This window comes from Aythya marila (assembly GCF_965140915.1).
Source record: "Aythya marila genome assembly, chromosome: 21".
Classification (NCBI taxonomy): domain Eukaryota; kingdom Metazoa; phylum Chordata; class Aves; order Anseriformes; family Anatidae; genus Aythya; species Aythya marila.
The window spans coordinates 3,983,916-4,004,657 of NC_139062.1; the positions used below are offsets into that span (position 1 = coordinate 3,983,916).

The following is a 20,742-nucleotide window of genomic DNA, read 5'->3' on the forward strand; positions in this document are numbered from 1 at the left end:
TGCACAGCTTCCACAATTTGCCCAACCAAGGGGTCAGCCATGGTGACATCCCCACTGGTTTCACTTGGCATTGTGTTGTTTGCATCATATGGTTCCTTCCCAGGTAGCGAACAGCACATTTAACAGAACTATTTGAAATACATGTTCAGACAGTCACTGCCACCTTCCTGGTTTAAGCCCTACCACTCCAAAGTTATATACAGAACATCATTATAGACAGGAATTCAAGGCCAATGACTTTATTAACACAAGTGAAGTTGCTCAGGAATTATAGGGTGAGACAGAGCGAGGCCCATGTATTTGACCCAGCCACATTCCAGCCACTCAAACATCACTCCCACTCAGCCAACACCCAGCTCAGACAATAAGGAGCAGTGACACTGTGGGACAGGGCACTTGCACAGGATACTCAGGGGAACTCTTTGCAGCAATCTTCATGGCAATCCTTCAGTATTTGGTTTTTTTTAAGCTGTTCTTATTACCTGTAATGAGTTAAGTTAAAAAGCAAAACAACTGCACCCTGTTATTCTCCCCAAAATTCTAGGGCTGATGGCTACCTTTGCTCTATGACAAATAAACCTAAAAATGAAATACATTACAAATAATAAACCTAAAAATGAAATACATACAAAAGCCAACAAAAATAGCAGTTTATCAGGAAAGCTGATGTACTAGCTCAAAACATTTGTCTCACGTCAAACACCCTTGCAAAGGCTTGAGATGAAGCTTCAGAAGACTCACAACAGAAAGATACTCTGCTCCCTTCTGGCCATCCATTATCTTCTGAGCGCAGAGCTTTGCCAGACAGTTCATAGATTTCCATGACTCCCTGCAACTGGTGCAATTATGTTTGTGTCTGGAAAAAAAGAAGGCATACAGAAGTGTGGGCAAAGTCAGTGTTGCAAAAAAGGGTTGTAGGTGTGATGCCTCTGGATCACGACACTCAGGCAAGTCAGTGAGGGCTACAGGGCATAAAGCAAAGCCAACCTAATTTAATCAAAACTAATGAAAGCTTATCTTCTACATGAATACTGGAATTTTAAAACAACGTTTGGGTGAGGTCTTTCCCTCTTCCAAGGTGGATGTGCTCTTACATTGTCTTCTACAGAACTGATCAGATATCCTAGACTTGCTTTTTCCCCCCCCTCAAATCCTCCTCCTCTCCCTCCTACTCAGAGGATGTAAGATCAAATGTCTCATTGCATCATTAAAACCTAATTAACTCTTCCCCAGAAAGATCAGCTACATTTTTGGGCTCCTGAATGCATGTACTTGCAATACAGCTGCCGACCAGCAGCCAGGAGAAAGTGACGACAGGTGAGTTTTCCCCAAGCTGGGCTTAAAGCCAGCTTGCCATTACTCAGATGAGTTCTTCCTACAAGCAGGCTCTTCTCCCAGTACCTAATGTTGTATTTCTGCAGCATTACTAATGACAGTTGGAATTTTATTTTTTGAAAAATGCATGTGGAAAGGACAAAGGAAGAACAAAGCAACTTGCAACATGTTTATCTTCTTTTCTTCATCTCATCTCTGATGCAGTCACCACATCAAGCATCCCGCAGCATTTTTCATGTCAGCTCTCTGCTTCTTCAGGCAACCCAAGCTCCAATGAACACAGCACATCTGGGCAGCATCCCAGCCCGGATCCCCATCCACCTTTCAAGCCAGGGAGATACGAAGCAGGCCCAACAATGTGTAGCACTTCTAGGGCAGTATACTTGCTGATTGCTTCCTTAACTATTGCTCACAACAACCAGCTAAGACACTGCCAAAGAAACACTCACAGCTGGCATCGCACAAGGAGAGAAGTTAGGGTGAGCTGTTCGGTCTCCTCCTTTCTTCTCATTCACAGAAGACAAGAGTCTGGGGACAAACAAGGAGTCAATGAAGTAACTGAAGCAGCACTAAAGGAAACAGCTCTCCAGGGAGAAGAGGCTCAAACCCCTAAATTGATAGATACCCTGTTCCTTAACCCTAGTCTCAAAACTTCTAAGCATTACAAATATTAACAAGATAAACCCAGCTTACATGTCTGCAATCCTTATCTCAGATAGTTCCCAAGTTTCACACAACACTGTTCAGGCAAGACAATGGACCACTGGAGTGTTTCCAGATGCTTAACAGTTTAGGGACACAGGACTGTTTAAACTCTAGGTGGGTTCACCTGAATGCACAGCGCTGCTCTTAGGTCATGCATGGTGTTAGAAGAACTCACTGGAAACACAACCATCTGCAAAACAGAAGAAAAAAAGGAACCAATACTCACTTGTATTAAAGCCATTTGAATTTCCTATTATACATGTGGAACAGCCTGAGATGCACCAGACGTGGTGTTATCTAGCATTCCTGCAGTCCTCAGTTCCTGGAAACATGTGAACACATTGGAAGGCAGCCTTCAGGGCAAAGCAATTCCTCAACTCTTGCATCTTAGCCTCAAAAGCTGGTTATTACTCCTAGGGTCTCCTGTGCAACACTGCAATATAAAGGTAAAGCATGCTGCATGGCTAGAAGCTCACTGGCTTTCAGCAGCCTCTAACACATACATGTTCCAAGACATCTACGCCTTCCCTTCTTCCTAATGTATCTGGTTAGGAACACCAGAAATTCAAGCAAGATAGGTTTGTTTGGATAGCAAGATGGAGCACCAAGACACTAAATTCTGTCTTGTTCTCATTTCATCCTCCAACAGCTATCACAAAGCTGCCATCTTGCAAAGGAAGGCAAGAGCAACAGCTGAAAGGCAGGGATAAAAAATGCCTCCAAGTGAGAAACAGATGTCAAAATCCTGAACTCCTGGCTATTGCTGAATCTTCAGAATGGCCAGCATTTGCAGCACACAATCTTCCAGGAAAGCATACAGTAACTCAGGACAGACCTGTTGGGTTTATTGCAAGTCACTAGATTAAGTTCAGTGGCTTCTGTTTTACAGCAGAGCAGTGGAGGTGACGGAGAGCTCAAGCCCTCTGTATGCTATCAGAGATGACTGGCAAAGGTGAAATGAAGTGCAGTAACTGCACACCAATCACACACCACGGCAGAGAACAGATACCCACCAGGCATCGTGATAACAGAACAAGGGCTCCGCTCCCTGCTTCCCAGGAGATGGCAACGATTAATTAACAAGTCACTTCTTGACTGTAAACCTTTTAACCCTGACGAAAAAAGCAAACAATTCTAAAACATCAAAATCAAGAGTTGACAGCAGTCCCTACCTTCTTGCCCTGAAAACGCGTCCATCCCGCTCTGGAACTAGCTATCTTGTTTAAACAATAACCTAATCGTCCCTCCAACATTTCCCACCAGGATCAGAACAAACCAGACTATCTCAAAGGCAATTACCAGGTCAGGGACAAGCACAGCTACAGGAGACCAAAGTAATCAGGTACAGAAGAGGAAGAGACTACATCTCATCCTCCTCCGGGGAGGAACGAGACTGCAGAATTACCTGATCTGGGGGACTGTAAAACTTTTTTGAGCCACCAAAAATTAAGCACAACAGGGCCAGCGAAAGATGCTTTGGGGCCAGCATCTTAGACACAAATGTCTCAGGTCTAACCCATGGAGTCCTGCTCCTTGCACCCAAAGATCTCAGCTGGGGGTTGTCCTGCTATCACCAGCTTCTCCTAAGGGGATTTTCCCCTTTAGAGAAGATAACACGAGACCTGTTTCAGTTTACAGTGATCTCACTGTCACCATGCGGGTGACAAAGCAGCAGGAAACGAGTTTGGTGGATCACATAACAGTACACGGAGTTAGCCCACACAGAAAGCACTGCTATAAAAACAAGCTGATGGGTGTGGAGGACAGAAATTCTCTCCTGTTACGGAAATACTGCATTCCAAGAAAGGTAAAGAGTCCTGTCAGGTAAGATCTGCAGAAATCATTGTCATCACTGAACTATGTGATACCATAAGCTGCGTTTCACTAGACACATTTATTTCAAGTTCACTCCATGCCTTGTCATCCTCCTTTTGTCAGGGGGAGTTTTAAGCAGCAACTGACCCACTCACAAGCCTTGAGCTAGTACTTGAAGAATTACACAAGGTTTCTCTGAAGTTTGAAGCCTCTCCTGCTGGAAGCCTGATGCAAGCAGATCCTATCACTGGGGGATTCAAGTGCTTCCTGTTTTAAGGCAAAGCACAGCTGAAGCTTCGGCTGTGAAATTGGTGGGTGAAACCCAGCAACAGGAAAAAAAAATAAAACAAAAAAGATTAAATGCCAGTTTCCAAACTTCAGGAGTATCTTCTAACCTAAATCTTTCTGGATACCAGCCAGTTCAGCTGCCTATTTAAAGAAAAGCTAGGTTAAAACTAGATCAGGATGCTCACTTCTGTGCAGGCTCTTCTAATCAACCTTGCCCGCTTCTACACCACAGAATCAGAAGTTATGTCCAGCTGAGTCTGCTCTGCTTACTAGGGTGAACTGGCATGGCAGAGAAAAATCTTAAAGCTATATATAAAGTACTCTAGCAGTGGCTGCAGAACAAGAATAAATTCTGTCCATTCTCCCAAAGCTATTTGGAGTTCTTATTCTGAACCTTCAGGTAGGGGAGGAAACATTGTACTTCTCCATTGCTTCTCCAAGAAGTTTTCCTGACTTGTAAGCTAAAGGTTTCCCTTTTTAAGATAACACATTTGATAAATTGACTGATTTGTGTCCTACAATATGCAGATTTTGGGTTAGTCTCAAGTTTTCGGAACTACTGTTGATTATTTATCTCCTACTGCAACACCTGGGGTACGCCAATGAGTTGGCCAGAAAATGCTTCTAGACTGAGTCCCCGCAACGCTTATTCAGCTTTATCAGACATTTCCTGGCACTTCCTTCCCCTCCCATCCTCAAACTCCCCATAGGAAGCTGATCCCAAGTACAAGACAAACTGCTTAACAGCTACCATTTGCCTATTAAAAAAAATACACACACAGCAGAAACTTTCCTTATGAAATGCACTGATAGGACCCTAGGTAGGAGAGAGATTTACCAACTCCTTGCAGTTCTGCAGTAGGTGGTCCAGCTGGCAGTGGTGCCCAGAGTCCATCTGAGCTCCCGAGTGACCCCAGCTTCCCGATGCCAGGTCTGGGACACCGCAGGCATGGTGAGCGCCGGTCCCAGAGAGGTGCAAGCACCTGCTTCAGAATTCCAACTCGCTGCAAGCTCCGACAGTTCCGGCTTTCTGATATAGCTGCGACTCCACCCCACCTCCTGCCACCACTCCTGCAGGCCAGCCTCGCTGCTAATAAAGACATGGGACAATACCTCTGCAGTGAGTCACGAGCTGTCTGAAAGAAAGCAGAACTAAGGGAAAAAGAAGAGGCAAACGCTACCAGCTCCTTTCTGTAAAACACAATCGGACAGGCAATAATTGCACAAGATAGGTAAGCAGCAGATAAAGTGACAGGAATAAAGTAGTCCTGGCCTGCTGCATGCCTTACCCTCCTAATTTCAGCTCAGAGGAACAGTTTTTGGGGTTGCAGGCTTGGCCTTACTGCAGATGACAAGCAGAAAAGCAGTAGCTTTGTAGCCCCGGGATCACGTTGCAGACAGAAGCCAGATCTGCTCTCAGCATCTCCTTTCCACAAACCTCTCTGCACTCCAAGAAGTGCAAAACCTCTCACATATAGCAGGGAAAATTGAGGCAGCAGTCCAGGTTATTACATTACCAAGACCTACAGGACAGCTGTGTCTGTCAGCCAAAATCACCTCATCCATCAAGAAATACAGACGCAAATGCTGTAAAACACGGTGCAGTTAAGGATACTCTGAAGAAAATCTAGTGGTAACCATCTCCTCCCACACCTTAAGAAACATGACATTTAAAATCTACCACATCTCACCCAAATGAGTCTTTATTTGCAGTTCTCACCGGGCCTGGCTAATCCCACTGGCTCATGCAATATTAAATCTTCACATCAAAACAAGGTAAAGCTGTGGAATTCACATATACCTCACTGAATTTCTCTACATACTGTGCAGTGGAACCCCTCTCACCCTATCCACACACAATACCCTAGACTTGTGCCTTCCTTCACAAAAGAGGCAAAGAATTCATTCTTGCTTAAAGACAGACCCTACAGCAGCCTCCTGGTACCTAAAGCGGGCCTACAGGAAAACTGGAGAGGGACCCTTTATCAGGGAGTGAAGTGATGGGACAAGGGTAAGAGTTTTAGTCTCGAAACAGGTACATTTAGATTAAATATTAGGAAGAAATTCTTCACCCAGAGGGTGGTGAGGCACTGGAACAGGTTACCCAGAGGAGCTGGGGGTGCCCCATCCCTGACAGTGCCCAAGGCCAGGCTGGATGGGACTTTGAAGAACCTCATTTAGAGGCAGGTGTCCCTGCCCATGGCAGGGGGTTGGATGGGCTTTAAGGTCCCTTCCAAGCCAAACCCCTCTGTGATTCATTGCAGCTTCCCTTTGATTTCACTTTTTACATGAAGCAAAAAAGCTCACTGATTTCTGCCTTCTAGTATATCCTGTTCTTCCCCCCGCAAATAACATTTAATGAAGCTTTCATTACCTTTCTCCCCCACCTCCTCTTTCGCAAACAAGCTCTCAGAGATGAGCAACAGCCACATCTTAGCTTTGACTGCAAGCTCTTCAAAACAGTCCAGCCTCACTGATCAGAGGAGCAGCTAGCAATTGTTACCAGAAGAGCAGATCCACCTTCATGTTTCACTCATTAAACTTTCTGCATATTATCTGTCTGCTTTCCTTTAAACAATGCTCCCCCCAAAGCTTATCTAACTTAAACAAAACCCTTACAAATTGAACCTCATCACCCAAAGGCTTAAGCAGAAGCACTGTTAACAGCCGAAGTGTTCTGTTAAACCTGCTCTGCAGTCATTTGTCAAATGCAATTAACATCGGTTCTCCCTGTCTAGCATCTTCGACAAGGGCTTTAAGAAGTTGTCACTCTGGAGCTTACCCAAACAGTTCACAGCTCTGCTAGCAGCTGTGTCAGCTCCCACAGCTACATGAGCCGCATTCATCTCTGTGGAGACATGCCACAGGAGGTGTTCGACGGTGACTTGGACAAAATAGCTCTGTCCAACGCTGCTGTAGCTCCTGGCAGCAAGGTTTTTCCTTTCCCTAATGGGCTCCACTCTGCAGCAAAGCACAGCAGGCTGTTCAGGGGTCTTGCTGATTCAGTACGGCAGGAGAAGCCTGGGCAGAGTCCAGCGCACCGCAGCTCTCAGGACTGCACACCACACCTAAGCGTGCATGCATGAGTCATTAACCAAGCAGTGCACAAACATTAGCCACAGATCATAAACCTGGAGTCAACAGCCATCTGCAGCCCCGTGTCTTACCCCAGGGTTGCCACTCAAAAAAGCCTGTGGCTTTACAGCCCAGATGGGCCTGGGAAAGATGAGGTTATTGAACCCGAGAACTTCCTGACCTTCCCCTCCTCTGCAATTCAATCTGCTGGGGCAGAGGGGACACTGCCAGCATGATTCACAGCAGATTTTACTGTCACAGCACTTCTGCCTTTCCTGCTTGTTAAGCTCCTCCTCTATCAGGATTTTGAGGGATCTTTAAAGAAACTCCTTCTGGACTTGCCTTTTTACTTTCTTCAGGTCTAGGCAGAGATTTGTGTATCTTTGCCTCAGGGCAAGAGGCTGAGTGTCAGAACAGGGTCTGCTGCCCTCACTGCTTCTCGCCTTGCCCAGCCACATTAGGGAAATTCAGATTTTGATGAGCACGGCCAGTCAGCTGCCCACCACAACAGCCAGAGGACTCCAGAAGAGTCCCATGCACGGGCTGCTGTTGCCATCATCCTCCGTGCTGAGAGGTGCTCCCCATGCACTGCCAAAGCATGGGGGAATAGAGAGGAGGAAGATGTGAATTTCAGGATTATTTTCAGCACGTTATCTTGCCCTCCCATCTGCACAGATGCTGACACCAAGGCTGGTAAAAGGGCAGTTACCCTCAGCATGCTCCCCAGCAGCACATCCTCCCACCCCACATTTCCTCCATCCAGGGCTTAAAGGCACCGAAGCAGTGCCAGACACTGCTCCTGCATCGAGCTCTGTCCTCAGGTGGCTTCTGAGATAAACATAGCCTGCATTTAGCAACACTTGGCATGGACTATCAGGAATTAACACAGTTGCACTAAAGACCATCAGCCCTTGTAAGACGCATGTCAGTCACGAATGCACTGCAATGTTCTGTGCAGGGTATGAGTCTTGCATCTCAGCTGCTTCCCTTGTAAGGGAAATAACACCAGACACATATCGCTAACAGAGAACACCTACAGAAAGGCTCCAGTGAAAGATTCAGACTCACTTTTTAGCAGTATATTGTTATTGCTGTTCAGCAGCAAAATTGTGTACAATAATTCTTACCAAAGCCTTCGCTTGTTATCTGGGTAAAGGATTCTTGTTTCAGGCAGAAAATTGCTTCAGATGGACTGGGCTCAGTTTTGATGTCTGGTCACTGCTCCTACAATACATTCAAATGCAAATAGAAAAAAAGCACATGAACTGAAGGCTGGGGGGAGAGCCCCACAGTTGTGTAAGCCCCTTCAGCTGAGTCTCTCTGGAAACAAACAATGGCTCGTGTGTTATTAATTTGTTTCCAGTAAGAGATGGTCTGTACCAGTCACTGGAAGACTACTTGTATTTTACCTTCCAAATGCAAGAAAACACTGACGTGCCTACATAATGGACTAGCAAGTTTCTTCATATGCTCAGAAAGATCCCCAGTCACACAAGGAATCCTGCTGAGAAGTTTTCTCCACCCAGCTGTAGAGAGCAGATAGAAGTAACTTTGTTTTAATATAAAGGAGGGTTGAAATCTCACCAAGAAAGCAGTTTTATTTCTCATTTAATCAGAGTGTGAGTGCAAGGAAAAGATTTTTCAAAATCTGTACTAAAAGCAAATCCTCTAGTTCCCCCATGCTTCAAAACAAGAAAAGTGTGTGCTGTTTTCCTGGCCTGCCCTGCTGACACCCCATTCCCTTCTCATTGACAGTATGATCCTGTCACTTACATTACAAGCTTGTCCATCCATCCTCCATGATACAAAAGTTCAGAACAGAACAGAATACTGAAGAACAACTGGTCAGTTAGCAGCAATAGACAATTCATAAGCTATTGTTGCCACATGAGCTTTATCAGAATAGCTAAGGAGAGATTTTCATAGTTTCAAACTCCCTACCAAAAACCTATCTGTAGTTCTGTGTTTATATAGATTATTTTTGTCAGACTAAGTGAAGAATGGTAAAAAGTACCACAAATGCACAAAACTAGTTCTAGAGAATCTCCACATGGAGTCAAAAGGACAAAGCAAAAGCATCCCTAGCATTTCACCACCAAAGTCGGTGCAGTTTCCCAGGCAGTGCTTTTAACCTCACGTTACTGCTCCAACATCATTCATCCCTCAATTGTTTTTTTCCTTGGTGCTTCAGCTTTCTGAAGCTACTTGAAATAAGAGAACCAGCTTTCTCTTGCTGACAAGCCATTGCAATGACTGGAGTGAAGTGTGGCCACTAGAGCTGTCTGCACTCAGCATCCTTGGGTCAGGTGTAGAGGCTGCAAGTGGCAAAGAGAAAAGGAGCCTCCTACTATTTAAGAGTCCTTTGCCTCCCCCCATTTGGGATTTAGGCTGAGTAGGTCAATTCACAAAGCCAACACAGTTTCACAGTGTATGTGGCTTTGCTCGGCTTGAAGCAGAGCCCTAGATTCCCCCCTCCCAAGATACATTATACTGCTCAACTAAAAGCTCAAGAAACAGGAGAGCTGCGTGGATTATGTCTCATCAGCATCCTCACCAGTACTGCCAGTGTCAGAGGGTTAACAGGACCAATCTGAAGCTCCCTGCAATTGCCTGCCTGTGTATGTCAGTCTGCACGCAATCTAACTTTGCTGGGATGATTCATCGTTACTGGTTGCCAATGTAAGAAGCAGAGCAGTCACTAGAAAAGAATGGCAATCATAACCAAATATTACATGTTTACTTTCAGGTCCTGCAAAATAATCCTTACCTCTAGTCTACTTAGGAAAAAAAATTAAAAAGCACCTAACATAAAAGTTTTGAAGTCAATAATCACCCTCAGTAACACTCTCACTCAGTAAGTGGAAACTCCAAAACACTGGCATTTACAGCATAAAATATTAAAATAGACTGTAAGTACGTATGAGGGGCTGAGCTATTTACAAATTCATAAATTTTATATCATAGATGGAAAAGGTAAGCATGATCCTGTCTTCAAAATACAGAGGAAAACTTCATATCCATCCACCCCACCTAAAATGCCCCTGACAGGCAGAAGGGGAAAACACCAAACCCTGGAGCCCAGGTCTGGGCTGGTGCAGACAGGGTACCTGGAATTAGCTCTAGTGGACTGGTACCGGCTTACCTCTGATCTGAAATGACTCCGGGTCTTCCTCAACTCTTACCTGAGCTAGCACTTTCAGACATGCACTCACCTCCCGTGTAACATAATCACTACCTGGATACTGGACAACACCCCGGCAGTTTGCACAGACACCTGAAACCCCACGGCAAGCAGGTGAGGGATGCGCAGGGCACCCAGGCACAGGTACAGCCCAGCTTCACTTTGCCAGTGTTCAGGAGGCATTAACAGGGAGGAACAAAATTAGACAGCAAAATGGAGCTTTCTTCCCCCACGTATTTATCCTTTCTGTTACAAAATGAATGGAAACAACTTTTTGAGCACTGGAAATAGGACAGAGAGGATAGTTTGTGCTAAGTAGAAGGGGCACAGCTGTCAGCAGCCTGCAGGCAGCATAAAGCACTTGCATAAAGCTCTCAGCTTCCTTGTTCCCCCGTGTAAGTGCAGGACAAACCACAGGCAGCTCAGGCAGCTGGTCCCACACAAACTCAGCTACCTTGCCACCTGAATGCAGAGGACAGGCAACTCCCCAGCCCCCCTGCTTGCTCATGCCCCGTCCCCTGCTTGCTATGGAGCATCCTCAGCTTCCCCTGCACGGCTGCAGCACGCAGGCAGCACGAGCACACGGCTGCTTTTTGGGGTGCTGGATCTTCCTGTGGGATCCCTCAGACCCCAGGCACTCAACAGCATCCCCGGTACCAAGCTACATGCCTGCAGGAAGGAAAGGGGCTACAGAAGGGGAAACGGGAGAAGTTAAAGGAAACCCCCCCACACCCCAATAACAGAGCAGCGAGGGCATTTCCTGAAAGTGCTCCTGTGTAGCCCGAGGACCTCCAGACACTAAATTCGGATTATTTTTGCCCAGACCACCACCACCACCTCCCCGCCACCCCACACAGCCACAGGCAGGCTGCACACAACAGCAGGCAGCCAGCACCGGAGGACAGACAGACAGACACAACACACAAACACACACCGGGCTGAGCTCACCTGAGGAAAGGAGACAATCAGGAGCACCAAGATGTCGCAGGGCGCTGCTCTCCAGGCCTGCTGCGAGCTTTTGGGGGCAGATCCGTGATCTGGGATCCTGTGATCACACAGCTAGAGGCAGGCTCAGGCCTGGACAAGCCCAGACAAGCCCCAAGGAAGCCTCTCCCCGAGCCTGCCCTGCCTCAGCAGCCCCACACGCTGCGGCCGGGCTCTATGGAGCCACGTGGGGCCTGGATGCCCCATGGTGGCATCGCCCATCGCCGCCGACACAGATGACACCCGTGGGCAGCGCTGTGAGGGCTGCATTTCATCTCTCTCTGGCGGGATCCCACGTGAGGAAGAACGCAGGATTTCTCCGGGATTCTCCCTGGCAAAGGAACGTAACCCACAACTTCAGTCACATCGGAGGCTCTGTTAATCAGAGGAAAAATATTGAGATGCGTGCTGTGGCAGTGACACCAGAAAGTCAGGTCTTGAAGCATGCAAACCCAGCTGTCGGGGTCCGGAGGCTTTCTTTGTGCCATCCCACCCACCCCAAATGTGTCCCCTCACCTCCAGCACCGATTTGGGCACAAGCAGGGAGGCTGTGGAAGGAGGCCCAGGCACCTCGCTCCCTCTCCCGAGCTGTGCACACACCTAATTAATAACAAGCCCTTCAGAGACAACCGCAGCAGCCTCCACCCCTCTCACATAATGCAGACTTTTTTTGAAACTCACCTTCATATCAGTGCGTGATCACATTTACTTTTCTGTATTAGGAAAGCTGCAGGGCCAGATCCTGATTTCGGGGCAGCACAAGCCCAGGAAGGCAGCAGGGCTGCTGTGAGCAACCCCATCACTTATTTCCACCTTACTCAAGCTACCAAGGTGAGCAGTCTCAAATAAGAAACAACTGAACAGCCTCTTTTCCTTAGAAGGTGAGAGAGGAGAGCTCTTTGCAGCCCAGGAAATAACATTGCTTTTCCACCCACCACCCCTCACAACCACAGCCTTATCCTTCTGCAGAGGGAGATCTTCAGCGTGATTTTCCAGAGGCTAATAAATCTCCATGCAGCACGTAATAGCTTCACCAAGATGTATATAACTATATATTGAAAAGAACTCTACCTTGTTGATTTTATCCTACTAAACACTGCTCAGAGGCACTCAGAGTCTCCCACTTCCTGATATTCAGAGCGATACAGAGGTGGACTCATTTAGTACAATTTAGCAGTATTTCAAGTCTCCAGTCAAAGATTCCCCCCCAGCCACATCCTATAAAAATAGTTCAACTCCCTCGTCTGTAACTCACTGAGACAGAGCTACTGGAAACAAAAATCAAATTAGAAAGAGCTCAGTCACTAGAAATACAGTTTATAATATGATATACAGTATAAAAAATACGTATAAGCGGAAATTGTAATTAGAGGGTCTGGAGAAATTTACCTTCAACATACATTCTAGGTCAAAGAAAATGACAGGAGCAAGAAGGATGTTTTATGAGTCTATAAACACTATCAAGATGAAGGAGGGAATTGTTCAGCTTTCAAAGAGAAAAGCCAGGCCACAAAGAACAGATCTAATAAGTCAAAGCACTAGGGTGACAAGACAGACTTGGAAAGGGAGATGAGCAGGGGGAAAAAAACATTTCATGACCACAAAAAAAGAAAGAAGTCTTAAAAGGCCACACAATTACTGTGCTCACTATAACATTAGTGGAGCTTCTTGGTTTGGAAGTGTTTTGAACGCTAAAAACATAAAACTATTTCAGATTTAAGATGATCTAGTGGAATTTCAGTGTCTGACCCAGCTGGGGTATAACTTTGATATCCAAATGATGCCTACAGAGATCACTCATGATGCAGATTTGATTGTAATTAGATCTAACGACGAATGGAGCAATTATCTCTGAGATGTGTCATGCAGCCATTTGAAGTCTGAGTTTTTGTCAGGAAATTCAAAATTTGCTGTAGTTTTGAAGAAGCTGTAGACATGATTGTAGTTGCTCAAAAAAATGCAAAGGCTTTGAGATCTCAGAAACATTCAGAGAAAGTGTGCAGTGTCCTTCGCAAGCTAAACAAAAACTTCATCAAGCTTAACTGAGCTACTACTTCCCCAACACTAGAAAATACAATGCTGCCCAGCCTCCTTGTTTGTATCTGAAAGTTAGGAAGAAAGATGGGATGTTAACTACTCTGGGAACAGAAGCAGGAATAAAGTTTAGAAAACAGGCTCCAGCCTGGGTGATTACTGCTGTCCCTTAGATTCATCAGAGTCCTCTTGGCTGGAGTGATAAGGATGGGAAAACACTTCCGTTCTCAGCACAGGAAAAAGGATGAATGTAGAAGGAAAAGGAGGCTTCTGCCTGGATTATCAGGCAGAGATAACCAGTGTCTCTTTTTTTACCAAGGCTATGGTTTGCCAAAGCATCAAAACTCTGTCATTACTTACTGGCATATTCACAAAGAACAACTGACCATATCCCCAATTTGGGAAGCGCTACAAACTCCTAAGCTTCCACCAGACATCAAGGGCCCCCACTCAGCAAGAGAGTCCAGCCAGGCCTGGTTTCGGTAACCCAACCAACCAAAGGTTTAAAGAAGGGAGCAATAAGTAGGTAGATGAGAAGTGGCCTGAGGGAACTGTGCTGCATAGACAGCCTGGATGAATTTCTATCCTTGTGTGCATGAAGTGACAGGCTGCAGCTCGAGAGGAGCATCCCCAGGTGCACGTCTGTGGCTGTGCCAGCTCCACACTGCACATCAATTCTTTTGGGCTAGCCTTGTGGTAACACCACAGGTTAGGGCAGGCCTGGAAATTCTCTCTAAACACGAGGTTTGAGCCAAATGCCTGGGATTTGGCAAGCACAGGTGGGTATTCCTCTGACATACCCCAAGGAGATTAACGGCTGTAAATACACACCTATTCCCAATTACTACAGGGACAAGGGAATTCTGGGCACTGCCCAGACAGTTGAGACTTGATAGTTGAATGGAAAAATTAAACTGAACAACCTCATTAAAGGGCACATATCTGGAAGCCAACAATCCAAGGCTTCCCACAGGCATGCTGGCACCATGACTGAACAGTTTTTGAAGACAGACTGGCACCCTGCCACACAAGGGGCAACTGCTGCCTCTACACCACGTGAGCCGCCACCACTTCAGAACCATGATTACACCTAAAGTTCATTAAGGATGGGCCTTGCTGATGAAAGCTCTCCAGAGCACAGGAACAGCAACTAACAGCTGAGCTATTCTTGCTGCAGTTTCAACCCTGCTTACTCTTGTTGAGAGTTCAGGGCTCTACTGACACTTGGGGAGCACTTAAGCACATCCCACTGACAGTGCCCTTACTGCCAAACCAAGCTGCCTTCAGACATAACTTGATTACAGCGCAGGACCCTCTTCCCAGTGAGAAGCACTGGATGCTGCTGCAGCTACTGGCTGAAGGCCAACTCCAGAGACCCAGCTCAAACTAAACAGAAGATTTAACAAGACATCAGGGACTGAAATTCAGTCCCTAGCTAACAGTGGCTTATTTCATCTTCAAATCAAGGTGATTCACCTTTCTGGCATTCTGGTTCAGCCCAGCGAGCTAATAGAGTAACAGAATGAATTATTGCTGCTTAATGGTCAGATTACTTCAGTGGATCCCTTCCATCCTCAGACTCCAGGGAACTATGATCCAAATGTGGATTTGTTTAAACTCATGTCTTCAGTTATCCTTGATCACAGTATCATGCATTCATTAAAAACTTGCATTATATACAGGTATTGGAAGTAGGTTTTAATGCCAGAAGAGAAAAATTTATATACACAGGGAAGTTACTTACCCTCTCTGCTGAGTGCCAACTTGTTGATCTCCATCCTACATCCAAGACATCATAGTGCACCATATTACCACTTCGCCTACCAAGGGTACAACATCATCAGATAGTGTGGAGGATCACAGCAATTTCAGTGTATCCTTTAAGGTCCCAACCACTCCCCATCCACTCCCACCAACACTACCACTACGGAGACAGGTTCACAGACACTGATGTAAATTGTCTGTGACAAAGCCACTAATATGTGATTTCTCTCCCCTTAAATAAATGTCACTAACATACAGGTGGCAAATTCCCTGAGAAAGAGGTAAAAGAATCCAGACTTTTCCCAGATTATGTATTTCGAGGTCTCCCTTGCAAAAGCAGCTGAGCAGAGCGGGTGAGTGCAGCTGTCCACTTGTGCCAAGCAGAGAAACCAGCTTCCTTAATTGCAGCGGAGGCCTGGGAATGGACCTAAATACTCTCTATACAGCAGCATTTATTGTATTCACAGCTGTATTTGTTATATAAAGAGTTTGTGCCTACTCAACAAGCCCTTTGGCCTTATCTCATGAGCATTTCCCACAGGCTAAGTGAAACATGGCTAAGCATAGCCAGAGGTCTTCATACAAACCTGACAAACCTCAATAACCTGTTTTACATCTTCCTTTGGGGAAGAAGCTTGGTTGGAGCCTAAGTCAGGAACCTTCAGCTGCAAGTAAGTGTGGAAGGCATCTAACTACAGTCATATGTTTGAACAAGTTCCCTCAGCTTAGCTCCACACGCTTCGCTTCAGAGCTGCACTTGCTGCCTGTGTGCACAAGCTCCAAGCCTGCATTCACAGTTAGCAATGAGTGTCAGCTCAGAGAGGGAGTGCTAGCCTGACTCAGGTGCCCCTTATTTGCCATAGTCTGCAAGCACAAAAGCACATTCCATCTACCATCTGAACCTGAAATGAGACAACTAGAGTCTAAGCATGTCATCCCTTCACTCTTGCAGTGATCTCACTACTAGAGTTATTACCTGTAGTAGCTAGATGGATAAGGGCTGGAGACTAAGACACATTAACCACCTGGAACTTGAACATCAGCCAAAGCAGCTCTCAGGCTGCCAGATGAATACAAGCTGTCATGGACTCACTGACTTGAAAACTCAGATAGAGGTCCAGCTCTCCTCAGCTCCTTTGCAGATAGCTTCTCCGTAAGCTGTCTTCTAGTAAGGCTGCCACAGATGCACACGCCTGTATATGCATACTTTGTAGAGGCTAATTATAGCTAATGAGATGGGGACAAAGTCCCTTCAGTTGCACAGGCATAAAGCCAGAGCGAAGTGACTGGCAGCAGTGAGCATGCTGCCACTCAGCAAGCGTGCTGCAGGCACAGCCCCCACTGCTACCCTTGAAACACTGCAAATGTGAAGTCCGCTTTAAACTGAGGAAACATTTAGTAACCCTTTCACTCTACAAAACGCATCTGTTGGGGATGTTAGAGGTCTGCTCAAAGTGAAGCTGTCTGCTACGCCGCAGCACAAAGCTAAGCTAGCATGGCAGAAAAAGCATGGGGGAGCACAATGGTCGGTTCTACTTAGACCATCACATTTCCCACAAGCTTAAAGAAACCTTTCCCACAAGCACTCCCCATCCCCATACCTTTTTGCAGAATGACAGCTAAAAAATAAAAAATATAAAAAAAATACAGAAACTACATACAGGATTAGAAAGACCTGGGTCCTTCCTGTGGCTGCAAAATTGGTAATTCAGATTTACAATATGAATAACGGCGTGGAAAAAGCAATAGTTTGGCAACCCAATCACTGTTTACAGGTGCAGAGACAGAAAAGAGGATAAAGTAGGTGACCAGAGACTGAATTTTTACAAGGGTTTGGAGATAAAGCAAGGTTGGGAGAACTTGGTACAGTTTAAGGAACACTTAGGAGTCTCCAGAGGGAATCACACATGCACTCACAGCCTGGATACTTTCCTATGCCCTGTGCATAAAAACACATTCTTATTTGTCATTCATTGAAGAATGGAGTAGAAAACAAACAAGATGAAAAGCTTGGTGAGCTAACAGTGAGAGTCTGATATAAAAGCAAATACCTCAATTAGCTGGTTACTGAGTGGAGAAAGGCAGCCCCTAAAGAAGTCAGTGCTCTGCTTCTGTCCCTTCTAGCTCTCAGACCACGCTTGCTTTTCTGTCACCCTGCGAGCATCACGTCCAGACACAGTTTTTCTTTAAGTTTTAAGTTCATGTTCCAGGTCTCTGCAAGTTTTAGCTCTATACCAACAGACAAAAAAATGCCAGCAACCATCGAGTTCTCGGTACTTTCAGGGCTAATAAATATTTTCTTAAAAAACAAAGTTATGTAGAAAATGAACACAACTTTCAGCTACTGCCCTGGAACAAAGTGATCCTGAAACAACTTAGGTCTTCAGAACAGAGGAAAAAAGTCACACAGAACAAATACACCTGCCAGCTCTGGGTTTTCTTTTGCCTCACATTTAAGGAGAAAGTAACAAAACAAGCTGCTGGAGCTCTGGCAAGAAGAACAGAAAAGCCACGAGGAGGCAGGAGCCTGCAGAGCTCAGCGAGCCTTCCCAACCCCTGTGTTGCTGGCGGGGTGTCCTGGCTGGCAGCACTCTGGCTGTGCTCACGGTTCCACAACTGCCAGAGGCGCTGGGATTGAAGAGACGAGCAGTCAGTGAAGGTGGTGGAAGGAAATACATCTATAGCTATCTCAGCATTCCTTTGTGCAGGTATATTTTGCCTAAGAGGGGAGAAATATAATATTTGAGATTTCTTTTTGAAAGACCACCTTGCAGATGGTCTAATACCAGCCAGCACTGCATACCACGTGCCAGTTTGCCTCCCCCATCAGTGTGCAGCAGCTCGGGTTCATTCCAGCCATGCACTGCCTCATTATACAGCTAAAAACCTCTTTAGATATCACCAGGAGCATCATCTCCCAGAAGCTCCTGGTCTCCAAGGCTGCGGGTAAACTCTCCCCCAGCACATTTTGTGGGTAATTAGTCCTCGCGACAGCCTGTGAACATTTCCCCTTTTTTTTTTTTTTTTTTTTTCAGAAACAGGAAACGGAGGCAGAGCGATTAGCAGAAGGAACTGTACTAATTCAAGCACAGAGCAAGGGATGAAGTTCCGGGCCACCGAGCAGTGACGACTGAAGCATCTGACCTCTCAAGCTCCCCATCCACCCTGGCCTTGCTCAGACATGCACCAGTTGCAAGATCAGCATTTTCCTCCAAGATTCTTTCTCTCCCTCCTAAACTAAAGCAAGGACACACACACACAGCAGCTCGCCAGATGCTGCGCATGGCAAGGCATGCAGAGATAAGTGCCAGGTGCAGCTACACCTCAACACAGTGACAGAGTTTGCATCTTCCCTCTTAGAAAGGACTTGTGCCAGATGGACTGAGACACTGAAGTTCCCAGCCAGGCAAAAGACCAGTGCTGAAGCACTTTGACATATTCTGCTTTTCTGCAATGTAAAATCCTGTCTCTGCAGACTCAGAAGAGAAAGCTACAGAGGATGCAGCCACATTACTTCTCCAAGAAACAGACGCCTCTTCGACCAGCCTCTAATCTCCTCCAGGACCATCTCTCCTCCCTGGTGTTGCACCCACGCACGAGGTCAGGGCCTGGATGGCTCAGGGATCCTGCAATGTAGCTGATGGAGCAAATGAAGAGCAGCAAGCCAGGGTCCCAGCAACAGATAAAACAAAAAATAAAAATAAAATGCAGGATGCCAGAAGGCAGACTTCTGTCCTAAGATCATGAGAGCAGAGTTGCAAGAAACTTAAGTTATTCGGTCAGCTCCCTTGGACAGGGTTAGAGCTAACTGCAGGTCTCTGAGTTCGTTAGTATTTCCACCACTTTCTCAGTGTGCACACCGATACTTGACTTACCTCCCTCAGAAAAGGAGGAGAGTAGGGTCTCCATCAATCTCCTGCATGCCTTTGCCTCTTAAAGAGATGGAAGATGCTTCCAAATTCACTCATTCAATTAATCTTTCCAAAGGCACAGACCAAGGCTGAGCTTTTGCTCTGTCAAACATCCTACAGGGACTGAATTAAGAGCAGTAGCCGAGGTGAAGGACGGAGCTTGCCGGTAGGATTAGCCAGAGCAATTACAGGTAGCAAATCCCTGCTATTCAAAGGCTTTATCGTTAAGCAGCAAGAGAAATGCCTTTCTCAGTGAGTGATTTTTTTTTTTTTTTTAATTAGACAAAAGCTGACAGAGCACAGAGCAGCTGTAGGCTGCGTGCCTGTGACTCGGCGTGCTGCTGCCTCCCTCTGCCGGGGGACAGGCAGCCAGCAGCCCCCGAGGTGTCACCGCGTCCTGGGGACACATCGCCCTGCTCTCCTCCAGCAATGTCCTCCAGCAGGGCCCCTGCAGGCACCAGGGGCTGCAGCAGGATGGGTGCAAATCCAGAAGTCCTTCAGGGGCAGCAGGGAGAAGCTCACCACTTCTTTCCTACCAGTTCACAGGTAGAGGGAAAGGGTCACTTTCCTCAAGCAGTTTGAGAGCAGAGAGCTTTTTGCCATCAAATTTTCTGTTCTCTGCGTTTTTAAGATAACCAGAGCACAGGTATTAATTATTTTCTTGCATGCCTCAGAACTGTAGAGCCAACGAAGCTGCCAGCCAGGAAGGGTCCAGTTCAGGTGCCTGGCACACAGCTGCTTAAGGAGGGAAGCCCATGCAGCAGCAGCAAGCATCTCCCTTCGCACACAGGGAAAGCAGTGAAAACAGACAGCTCTTCAGCCTCACCACACTTCCTCTATCGCTGCTGCAGCCCTGTGATTCCTCTTGACACAATTGCCACGGAAGAAATGCTTTTCCTAATCGGTCCTGCTCCAAATTCCCCTCCCATTCCTGCCGAGGGAAAAGCAGCTCTGAACCCTTCAAGACAGCACTGCACACAGCAGTCATCAGGACCAGAACTGCAGCAAAGCTTTGGAAAGCACGCAAGCAGAGGTGTCCCCATCCCTCCTGGCTGCTACTGCAGCCCCTTGGGACATAAAGAGCCCTGCTTTAAATCAAGCTGCACAGGCACACGAATACCAATGCCATGTTCACAGTTCAAGAGGCTGTTTTTAGACATTGTGCCATGCAAGTTGTTTAGACAACAAACACACCAACACTGCCAGTAACCGGGCTCTGCATTAATAGCTTTGTTACCAGAAGCACTCATCACATGTAAAGCTGAGTAAGTGTCTTAAAATAAAGAGCCTGAAAATAAACATCAGCTAAGCATTAATATCGTGAATGCTACCTACCAGCAGAAATACATTTGTCCTGTGATGTGTTCAGCTCGGGTGTTGTACAGGAACAGTCAGAATTAGCAAAATCTACCACTGCAAGTTTTCTCATAGCTAAAGTCTCCTCCAAACTTTGCTTTTCCATTGATAAAAAGTTTGCTTGTGTTGCCAGAAACTCCACACAAGGTCATCTAAGCAAACGTCTCCCCGCCTCTGCAATATTATGAGCATAATATAAGGAGTTAAGCCCTTACCACACTCTCTTGCAACTCCTTCCAGAGCAAGGAGGCCAAACGCTGCTCCGCTAGCAGGTTGTGCTGCCGAGGGGTCCAG

At 46.3% G+C, this 20,742-nt stretch overlaps 2 long non-coding RNA genes across 3 annotated transcripts; both read right to left on the reverse strand.

Moving 5' to 3' along the window:
• Window positions 1-234: 234 nt before the first annotated feature.
• LOC309886409 lies at window positions 235-5,913 on the reverse strand. 2 transcript variants are annotated; one of them, XR_014318924.1, is made up of 5 exons: window positions 4,982-5,913; window positions 3,054-3,152; window positions 2,029-2,230; window positions 1,785-1,863; window positions 235-856 (listed from the first exon to the last, which is right to left on the reverse strand). It is a non-coding gene; the product is annotated as an uncharacterized lncRNA (long non-coding RNA). The 2 variants fall into 2 exon arrangements; XR_014318925.1 differs by having other exon boundaries at window positions 235-1,863.
• A 1,193-nt stretch (window positions 5,914-7,106) lies between these two features.
• On the reverse strand, window positions 7,107-11,443 carry LOC309886410. The gene is made up of 3 exons (XR_014318926.1): window positions 11,348-11,443; window positions 8,346-8,442; window positions 7,107-7,211 (listed from the first exon to the last, which is right to left on the reverse strand). It is a non-coding gene; the product is annotated as an uncharacterized lncRNA (long non-coding RNA).
• Window positions 11,444-20,742: the final 9,299 nt, after the last annotated feature.